We start from the raw sequence: 10,610 nt of genomic DNA, 5'->3' as shown, positions 1-10,610 counted from the left end.
AGTGATGGGCATTTAGATTGCTGCCATATCTTGGCTATTGTGAATAGCGCTGCCATGAATATAGGGGTGTATAGATCTTTATATAATAGTGTTTTGGTTTTCTTTGAATAAAAAAAATCCTACCATACCATTTGCAATGACATGGATGTACCTAGAGGTTATGCTGAGTGAAATAAGTCAGGCAGAAAAAGATAAATACCATATGATTTCACTTAGGAATCTAATAGTTGGGCATGAGGATGGGGAGCACGGCACAGGGAACGCAGTTAGCATTAATGGCTAAGTGGAGGGCTAGAGGAGGAAGGGAGCAATTGGGGGAATCATTTTATGAACAATATAAATTTCTAACCAATGTACTGTATGCTTGAAACTATCCCTGCTGTTGTCTGACTTCAATCAATGATATTTTTCTTAGTTTTTACCTAGGTATTATTGATATGCTAATCTTTGGTTACTTAATTTGTTGGTTTTAAAGACAATCTGTTAACACCTCATCATAAAAGATAAAGGAATTAAAACACCCCTATTGCCACTCTTTTTCTCTCCCTTCTCCTTCTATTTTTGTTAGATAGGTAATTTCGATATTTTCAATGTTATAATATTTAATTTGTTCTAGTCATGATACCTAATTTTTCTTTTATCTTTTAGCCATAGAACTTAATGGAATCTGTGTTCATTGTCAGTCCTTTGCCTACAGTTTCTGTATTATTCTCTTGCTTGCCTGATGCTTGCCTTCTAGTTTTCTTCTCAAAAATTCATGAAAATATATATGCAGAGTATGTGGAGAGCCCCACAATTTTTTTTCCCTTTATACTTTGATGACAATTTAGTCGAGTTTATAGTTTTGGGGACAGTCTTTGTTTCCTTGGGGACATTTTAGCCATTTGTCTACTCTCATTGAGTATTGAATGATCCTGTGGATTTATCTAAGACCAACCTAAAACCTTTTTCATAGGAGACTGATAATTTTCTTCACTTTAAAGATGGAATTAATGCAAATAAAATATCCAATGTGTTATGTATATTATTAATTTTTCTGGAGTTAATTTAAGGGCTTTATTTAAGAATTGGTAGGATTTGAGGGAAATATTTTTAGATTTAAGTTGGGTAAGTACAGGTCTCCCTACTTGTAGTTGGGGTCAAAACGTAAACTATACCTCAAGTCATGTATTTTAAGGGAGAGATTATTTCCTTGAGCTTTAGAAAACTTGAAAATGAATTACTCACTATTGAAGTTTTGATAGTACAAGGTTTAAAGTATTTAACCTGAGTTTTGTTGTGTGGCACGGTTTTGGAATCTGTAGTTCGGCAAACTTGTTTAAGTTAGCCAGGTTCTGACATTACATTGGAAGAGACTCTAAGTGAATCAATGGGGAGTGACAAATGCCAAACACAGAGACATTATAATCATTTCTTGATTCATTTTTTTGAATAGAAACACCTTTCCTGCCATCTAGAAGTCCATGGTCCAATGGTGAGTTTAGCACCATTAGAAAAGGAGACAAAGGTTGAGAGAAGACTCAGAGACTTTGCATTTAGGTCTATTAGAGAAAGAGTTTAATCAGAAAAACTAAGACCACTTGAAAATGATTATAGAGAGTGGAATGTACAGACATGGAGCCTGGAAACTGCGTTCCCTTCACCATTACTGAAGATTTTTAAAAGTTCTTAAACATTTATTTCTTTGTCTACAAAATTGTAAAATTTTCTCTTATTTCAAAAATGTCACTCGAAAAAGTCCTGGGAGTCTTTGAAAGTTTAGGCCATTTAAAAATGCATAGTATTTATTTTGCTTGTGTTAATAGTCATTATGGTTCATTAGTGTGTATAATATTTATCAAGGGACATCTTAAAAAGAATATTATCATAAAATGCATATTTAAGGGCTTTCCACCTACATAAATTGAATTTAATAGATTATAACAACTCCAATGGCCCATTAGGGTCTTTGGAAATCATAGTTCAGAGCCTCATTAAAACACATATTCTCTTCACGTCATATTCTACTTAGAGACTTTTCTCTAGTAACCTAGAGCTTGAATGTGTTTGTCTTGCTTAGTTAAGAAAAATAAAAATAGAAATGTAATTTTTTTCAGTAAGAGTCTACTAAAGCTGGAAGAAAACAAATTTTACAATTAATTGTTTTTAGTTTCAATAACATATATAGAAAAGTGTCAATTAAAAATAATAGCTGTCAGCAAAAGTGGTTAGTGTCACAGATTACTATGTATTAAACAATCCTCCTTTCATGTGTCAGAAATGTGAGAGTATATGTGTTTTGGTTTAAGCTGAGGTTATTAGTTGTTACCTATCAGTGGATACATTTTAATGAGAATCATCGAGTATAAATTATATCGTGTTTTACATAATGTAGTGTGCAGTCCCCCTACATCATAACCTCTTGGGTGCTTAAAATGCCTTGAATCCCTAGATCAACTGAAGAAGGAGTCTACGCATGTGCCTTGGAATTTTGCATTTTAATGATGTCCCTCAAAGATTCTTGCACAACAACTGTAATTTGAAGTGATCATTTTAATCTACAAACCCAACCACATAATGTGCTCAACACCTGGAGTCCTATCTACACTGCACTCTGCTGCCGGGGTGAACACTCCGACTTCACAGTGTATGCTGTAACTTCTTAAACATTTTTCAAGGAACACTTATTTTGAAACCAGTCCTGATCTGTACTGCCCACTTTGGATTTACACAGGAAGCCACTGAGCTTTGCAGCTCTAACACTGAGCCACCCAGCTTTAACTGTAGTAGCAGTTGGGAAATGTGTAGAGATTTGAATACAGTTGTCTATTAGAAATCCTCTCCAATGCTAGGACTTGGCTTATTTTAAAAAATAATAATAATTTTGGTGGTTGAAAATCAAAAGGCATCACCCCAGAGGTATTCACTCAAGGCCTATGGACATTCAGTGATTATAACTGACTCTTATTTACAGTGCACCCTAGCTACATCATCATAAAACACACACACACATTCTCTCTCTCTCTCTCTCTCTCGTTATTTAGTTTTATAGTCTTCCCCAAAAATGGAGTTATAAAAATGGAATTCTATTAACTAATAACCTTGTCTCTAAATTTGTTTTCTCTGTTTTCTCTCATTTTCGAAGTACAAACAATAATACCTTGACCCAGTGAAAATTGCACTTATCTGTGGCCCAGATACAAGGCTACATTGGAGGAAAAGTCTTCATTTGCTACTGAAAAGCATCAGCAGTAATGGTTGAAATAAATTTAAAACAAATCTCACACTACTGGCTTAAAGTTCTTAAAAGGATTGCCTAGTTGGTTTCACAAAGAGCAAAGTGGTTGTTAACACATAGAATCATCTATGTGCTTATGAGCTTGTGAAGTTTTCTAAAAGTTAGAAACGTAAGCACTGCCATTTGCATCTTAGCTCTTCCATTCACTGGCTTCTAAGACTTGATTTAACAAAAGGCCTCCCAGCTGTGTTTAATTGCCTTGTGGGGGTTGGTTTCTGATTGTTGATAAGGATCTCCAGCTGTGCTTACTCAGGAGCTCTCTGACTAAATTCTTCCTTCTCCTGTAGAGAACCCTTAAAGAATAGAGTTGTTAATATAAAAGTGCCCTATATAATCCAGTCAAATAGTGGGCTTTCCAGCCCATTTCAGTAAATGGAAAATGTGAAAAGTTTGAAATTAAGTATGAACATCAATTTCTGACATGGGAGGAATAAACTGAGTAAGTGAAAAAGATAATTATTTGGATTTTTAAAGCTTTATTTGGACTCATATAGGTTCCAGAAAAGGCTCCAAAATGGTTTGCTATTGGCCTTGCTCTAAGAAACAGATCTTTAGTTTTTAAAGAAATTTTAAAACTTAAATTAGAAATTATTTAAATGTGCAAAAGTGCGGCGTTGTCGGCAGTTTTCTTTTCCCCGTTCTTACAGGTTCGTTCTCAATTAACCACAGCCTTATTTATCAGTGATTTATTATATAAGAAGCAGGACTTGACTTCTCATATTGGCTGGACTTGACTAACAATTCAAGAGTGAATCACGATATATCACTATTTGAGTAACATAGGTCAGAAGATAAACATAGTTACATGTCTGAATGATGTGAAAATGGTCTTTAGTCCTCTACTACAAGTTTACTTTTAAGATTTGGCCTTTCCCTGTAGTTGGTTCCCAGATGAGACAGTAAGAAAATAAACCGTCCTCACTACCAATAAATAAATACTGCACTGGGATTATTTGGGAGATCAAAACACTGCTTATGAAAAGGATCCTAGTACTTCGTATATCTCATCATGAATCGGATAAGAGAGTTTACTGAGTTCTGTGCTAGATGCTCTTGAGGAAGAAAAAAATAATAGAAAACAACAGCCATGTATTAAGAGACTCATAATATTGTTGGAGTTTTAAACGAAACTACCTTCCTTTTTTCCCTCAGCAGTCTCAACTTGTCTTAGTCCCAAATCTATGTTTTACTGAGTTCTCTCCTTGTTTGGGTCCACTTTACCTCATTATCTACTAGACCTATCTTCTTGAATGTCTTGTTTATTCCTTTATTTCAGTATGTTCAAAACAAAACCCTTTTTCTCTCACATCTGCTTTTCTTCCTGCATTTGCTCTTTTCTATTTGTGGTGATGATATCATCATCCTTTCAAGCTTTGCCTAGGTCCCAAACTTGTCATTTTTGTTAACTTATTTCTCTCTTGTCTCTTACTTCTGGAGCATCTCATGTCTCATAGTTGCCCTCCTTTTTCATTCCTACGCCATTATCCTAAATTCTAGACTTGCTTTTGCCTAGACTGCTGGAATAGCCTCTTAACTGAATTCTTACCTCTAGTTTCAACCCTCCCAATAATTTGTCCTTACAGATTTAGTTCCATTAATCTCCTAAAAGTAGTGTCAGTTTGTCAATCTTCTGCCCAAAGAGTCTATGCCTCCTCAGTGGTTACAGGAGGCTGTCCCGACACTGCTAACTTGCCCTTTATTGGCTTTCACAACCTAATCTTGTCTGACTTTCCAACCTCATTTCATAGCGTTTCTCTTCTTCAGAATCCTGTGCTTTTCTCAAACCAAGTGACTTACTGGTCCTTATATCTGTGCCTTTACTTTTACCTTTCCCATGTTCTGGAATAGCCTTCCCTCATTTCTTTTGATCTAAATCCTGCCCATAACATGGGAACTTGCCCAATAATTAGGTGTAGAATTAAATGTAGACTAAAGTTTAAGAGCCTGAGCCCTACAATAGAACTGTCCGGGTCCAAACATTGGCTCTGCCACTTATTAGCTGTGTCTGGATACTTGACCTTTCTCTATCTCTGTTTTTTCATCTAGAAAATGGGGAAAATAATACTACCTAATCCATGGTGTTGTGGTGAGGTAAATGAGTTAAAACTATGAGAATAGTGTCTCGTGCATATAAGATCTTATATCAATGCTAAACATCAGTTGTGAATGAGTAACTTTTGTCTTCATTTCTAAGGTTTTACCCTTTAATCAGATGCTTATTTAAGTATCAAAAAGGTTAATTATGAATATGCATAAATAACATATCTCTTTATTTGTGGGCATTAGAAATATACTTATCTTTATGTTAAATAAAGAACCTGTGCTAAGGCATATTAACGTTATTAAGGACAATATCAAACAAATGCTATAGTATATAGAGTAGGGTAATGAATCCCTATGTATACATCAGCTGGCTTCAATTCATGGCCAATCTTGTTTTAGCTAGACCCTTTTCTGTAGTATGGTGATGCAGCCCCAAACAGCATATGCTTCATCTATAAACAGCTCAATATTTATCTTTAAGTGATAAGAACTTTTTAAGTGTAACCACTATATCATTATCTCACTTAAAATTTTAACGGTAATTTCTTAATTACATTAAATAATAATTTGGTTTTCAGATTTCCAATAGTATAATAAAAATCATAAAAATTTTTAAAACAATTTGCTTTAGTCAGGATCCAAATAAAGGTTCACACATTCAAGTTGATTTTGTTTTTTTATTTTTAAATGTCTATTAACCTGTAATATCCCCTTCTGCCTCTGTTGTTTTGTTGTTTGCTTTCATTGTATTATTTGTTAAGGAATCAGGGTGGTTTTATCCCGAAGAATTTTCTAGTCTGGGTTTGATTACACCTCTATGGTATAATTTAATATGTTCCTCTCTCTTCTGTGCTCCCTTTAAATGAGTAGTTAGATCAGATTTAGGTATGATGTTTTTGGCAAGACTATTTACTTCATAAGTGTTGTGGCATTCTATCCAAAGTGACTTAATGTTGGAAAATCTCTTTTCTGTGATGACAGCAGCCATTGATCATGAATATCTATACCCATTAACTCTTTTAGGGTTGCAAAATGGTGTGTGTGTGTGTTTTGTTTTTTTTTTTTAATTTTTATTTTTTAATTATTTTCTTTAACATTTTTAAAAAATTTTTCCCCCTCTCCCCTCCCAAAATAGCAATATTTTAATTTTTTCATTCCCTCTACATTTATTGGCTTGACTATATCTCTAAGGAGGAGCTTCCCCTCATCTACTCTCTCATTACCCAGCGGTATGGTTCACAAAGGAAAGTCCTGCTAAATGCTTAATTTTTTCCATTGACATACCAGTTTTCAAGATAATGATTTGATTCTCTGGTATCTTCCAGTGATTACCAATTAAGTTTTATTTTATTTGCTTTTTAGTATTATGAGCCTGTTTAAATCCATTGTTGTTATCTTTATTGATTCTCAAATTATCCCATTTTTGGTCAGTACTACCTCTTCCAGTTAGCTTCTGAATCCCTTTGACATGAACCAGGCATCTTTGACAGCTTTATCCTCTTTATCTGTTAGGATAAACATTCCAAGCTCCTGCACATTATTTTGGTCCTAACTATTTTTCAAGGCCTAACTTAGTTTTCACATCTAACACAAAGGCTTCCTGACCACAACTGCCCACAGTACTTACCTCACCACTGAACTCCTGTGGCCCTCAAAGTTGTGGGCGTGTTTGTCAGTGATCAGAGGCTGGTCTTCTCCAACCAGCAACATTGAGTCTGTAGCCCCAGTGCTTGGCATAAGGTATTACATAGAGTTGTCATGTGATCAGTTTCTCTGATTACTTAATACTGCCTTAAGTGAAGTAGACTTACGATTAGATAAGACTTTCAAGAATGTAATGGGACTAATATTGCTTATTATGGGATTTGAGATTCCAAAGTAGTTTAATTTTCTGATCTTGCATGTATAATTGCATGTATAATTATAATCAGTCAAGGTTCAATGTGTAAAATTAAGCCACAAACTTTATAATAATGATATTAACAAAAGTTGTAAAGACAAAATTAGTATAGAAAATATTCATATATCCTTTACCTCATATCATAGATCATTTGTGTTCTCCCTTTCTCTCTCTTTCCATATATATGTACGTATATCTATGTATATAATGTGTATATGTAATTATATATAAATAAATATGTAATTTTTTCTACATAATTTGAGATTAAGTTGCTTAAATCATGGCTCTTTTCCCCTAAATACTTCATTGTATATTTTCTAAGAATAGGGATATTCTTTTATATAACCACAGTACAATGATCAGTTTCGTAAGTTTACATTAATTCATTACGTGTTTTGATTTTAACCAAAATAAGTAATATTTATGGGCAGTTTATAAACAACTTCCTCACACAGAAGCTCAAAATAATGCCGAGAAATAGATGATATTATTAGGTCAAATTTACTGATAAGGCAGCCAAAGCCCAGAAAGATAGTGATTTTACTGGTGTTAAATTCTTCACTCTTTACATCTTACTAACTCTAATTGAGTGAGACCTCATAGAAAATTATAGAGTATTTAATGCAAAACAAAGAAAAAACTCTCTAGCCCATACAATCCTGGTCAAACAAAGAACAAGTTAGCGACAGCCATGAGAGCAATGAGTCATTGAACCTAGTTGTAATTTGCCTATGATGAATGTGGAGAATTTCTTTCTAGATGTGTCATTCTCACTGGATTCCCAGGCAGCAGTTGCATCAAACTGAATTGTTTCTCTCAGATGAGTATAAAATTTCATCTCCTTTCCTCATCAGCATAATGAAATGAAATGAAATGGAGAATTTTGAAAAGGTCCTGAAATATTATTCCACATATTGCTGTAATTTGGAAATTTTCACAATACTACACAGATGATTTGGCATTTAGAGAATTCATTCTAGATGTGGCACCAGTTCCAAATTAGCTTTAGAGACTGTCATTTAAAATGTCATTATTTTACTTTAAGGGAGACCTACTGTGTGCCTCTGCCTCTGTACATCTGAGAAGAGGCAGACCAACCTAATGATTTTGAGGAATGGGCCTAGATTAGCACATCTCACATTCTGCCATGACCTGCCCGTGCTCTAGACACCTGCTCAGATAACATCTGTGGGCTGGGATCCCTGAAGAAGAACCCTCTTGGTATACCACATTTGTGAGAATTTATTTCTGCTATGCTGCCTCCCTCCTTTTAAAACACAAATTCATTCATCCTCACTGAAAATACCTTGGGTCTTATTATTTGTCATTCTTAATATAATGACCACAATTTTAAGCTAAATTGGGAGGGCGACATATGATCTTGCCAACATGGTACATTGGGACCATTTCTATGGGTGGACTATTTACTGCCATGTATTAGTATCTGTAGAAATAATAGCCACATTTTTTTGACTGTCTCCTTGGTCCTTGAACCACAAAATCATTTTTTCAGAAGCCTGAAATTTCTGAGACTACATTAACAAACATAAATGACTATTGCCTAATAGATTTCTCAAAGATCTAGCTTTCTAGAAGAGAGCCTTGAATCCTAGATTGCATACGGATGTCAATTGCGTGGCTTTCTTTGACACAGCAATTAGACAAGTAAACTGGATAGCCAAGACTAGGGAAACTTAATAGTGGATGGCTTGAGCTTATGTAAAACCACATGCTTGTTTAACTAGAATTATGCCATGAGTTAGTTAGCAAATCAAAGCAAAGATTGCTTTTTGCTATTTTGAACTCCAAGGACTATCTAAATTCTTCAATTTTGCTAACATTTTTGTGTTTAAAATTATTCAAAGTAATTGACTATCAGCTAGATCTTGGAAATGGCTTGTGATACATCAGTGAGAGTGTTTCTTGAAAGCGGATTTGTTCTTCATATACAAAATATGAACCAAAATAAACTTATTATCTATAATTATTAATATATCTACATTTTTAGTTACTAAAGGAAATTGATATAAGCTGATTTTATAGAAATTATTTTGTTAGATTACATTCTTTCTTCGCTTAAGAGGGATAACTTAATTAGATTAATGTCATGAAAACAATTAGGTGAGTAATCTTGGCTCTAATCCATTTAGATAAAAGAATTTCAAACAATTTGTGACATAACAGATAAGTTTATCAAGATAGTCTTTTTTGAGGCTTTAAAAAGCAGGGGAAGTCTATGGCCATGCTACCCTGAACAACCCTGATCCTGTCTGATCTTGTAAGCTAAGCAGGGTCGGGCCTGGTTATTACTTGAATGGGAGACCACCTAGTAAGACCAGGTGCTGTAGGCATAAAAAATAAATTAAAAAAAATAAAAAATAAGGGATTGTAAGCTGACAAGGTCCTTGCAATCTGTGAGGTCGACCAAGGGTTGCCTCACCAAAAAACAAAACAAAACACAAAAACGCAGGGGGATTGGTCTCTGAACACAAAATTATCTGTCTTTATTTTATTCATCCTGAGTGTATGAAGTCATCCTTTTAAAAGAATCTGGATGAATGTAATTCATAATATAGCACCTTACACACACACACACACACACACACACACATACACACACACTTATTTATTTATTTATTTATTTATCTCAACATTTATTTATCTCAATACTATTTTGGTAGGTTTAGAAGTCATTTGCTTTTATGTTAAAAATCCAAAAGTCAATAATAGAAAAGACTGTAGATTCATACAGCTCTAAATATGGACATGTTATTAGACTGAGGCTTCCTATTTCCAAGTGCTAGACTCAGTTCACTAGATCATGATTGGAACCTTAAGCTCTAGCTTGGCAGTTTTTGAAAATCTATCATGTTTCTCAGTATATATTTAGTTGCCAGAGATCAATACTTTATCATCATCATCAATAACAAAGTAGTAAGCTATCTTCAGATAGTAAGTCAAAGTTATATTTTTGTTAGAAAAGAATTTATTTAGAAAAGATCTGTTTTGTAACTTCTTTGGTAGGTTATATATGTGGATTAGTAGTAATATATAATATTATATATATAAGCACATACAGCATTAGACAAAAGGGCTTTTTTTTTTTTTTTTTACTTTATAACATTTAGGCAAAGGGGCTTCTTTTAAAATGATATTCCTTAACTTATTGATTCTTAAGTAAAGGAAAAACAAAATATTTTAATTGTTTAAATTACTGAAAAACTAATTACATCATAAGTTTATTTAAATCTTATACCTTAAAAATTTATCAAAGAAATGTGTTTTAATTGTTTCCGATCTCCTATACTGAGTAGATTTACCAGCAAATAACATAAATTACACAGTCTCTAAATTAAATTTATTTTGTTAAAGTTTATACTAATCTCATAT

The 10,610-nt window shown here is 33.7% G+C and overlaps 1 protein-coding gene and 1 pseudogene across 1 annotated transcript in view; both read left to right on the top strand.

The window, feature by feature from the left end:
• Positions 1–10,610, top strand: part of COL19A1 (collagen type XIX alpha 1 chain) — a 279,851-nt gene that overhangs the window by 97,849 nt on the left and 171,392 nt on the right. The window lies entirely within an intron of this gene.
• LOC112475039 lies at positions 9,453–9,571 on the top strand (annotated as a pseudogene).

The sequence above is a fragment of the Pteropus alecto genome, unplaced genomic scaffold, assembly GCF_000325575.1.
Source record: "Pteropus alecto unplaced genomic scaffold, ASM32557v1 scaffold7, whole genome shotgun sequence".
Classification (NCBI taxonomy): Eukaryota; Metazoa; Chordata; class Mammalia; order Chiroptera; family Pteropodidae; genus Pteropus; species Pteropus alecto.
The sequence above is the reverse complement of the archived record's forward strand: the minus strand, read 5'-3'. Positions and strand labels throughout refer to the sequence as shown.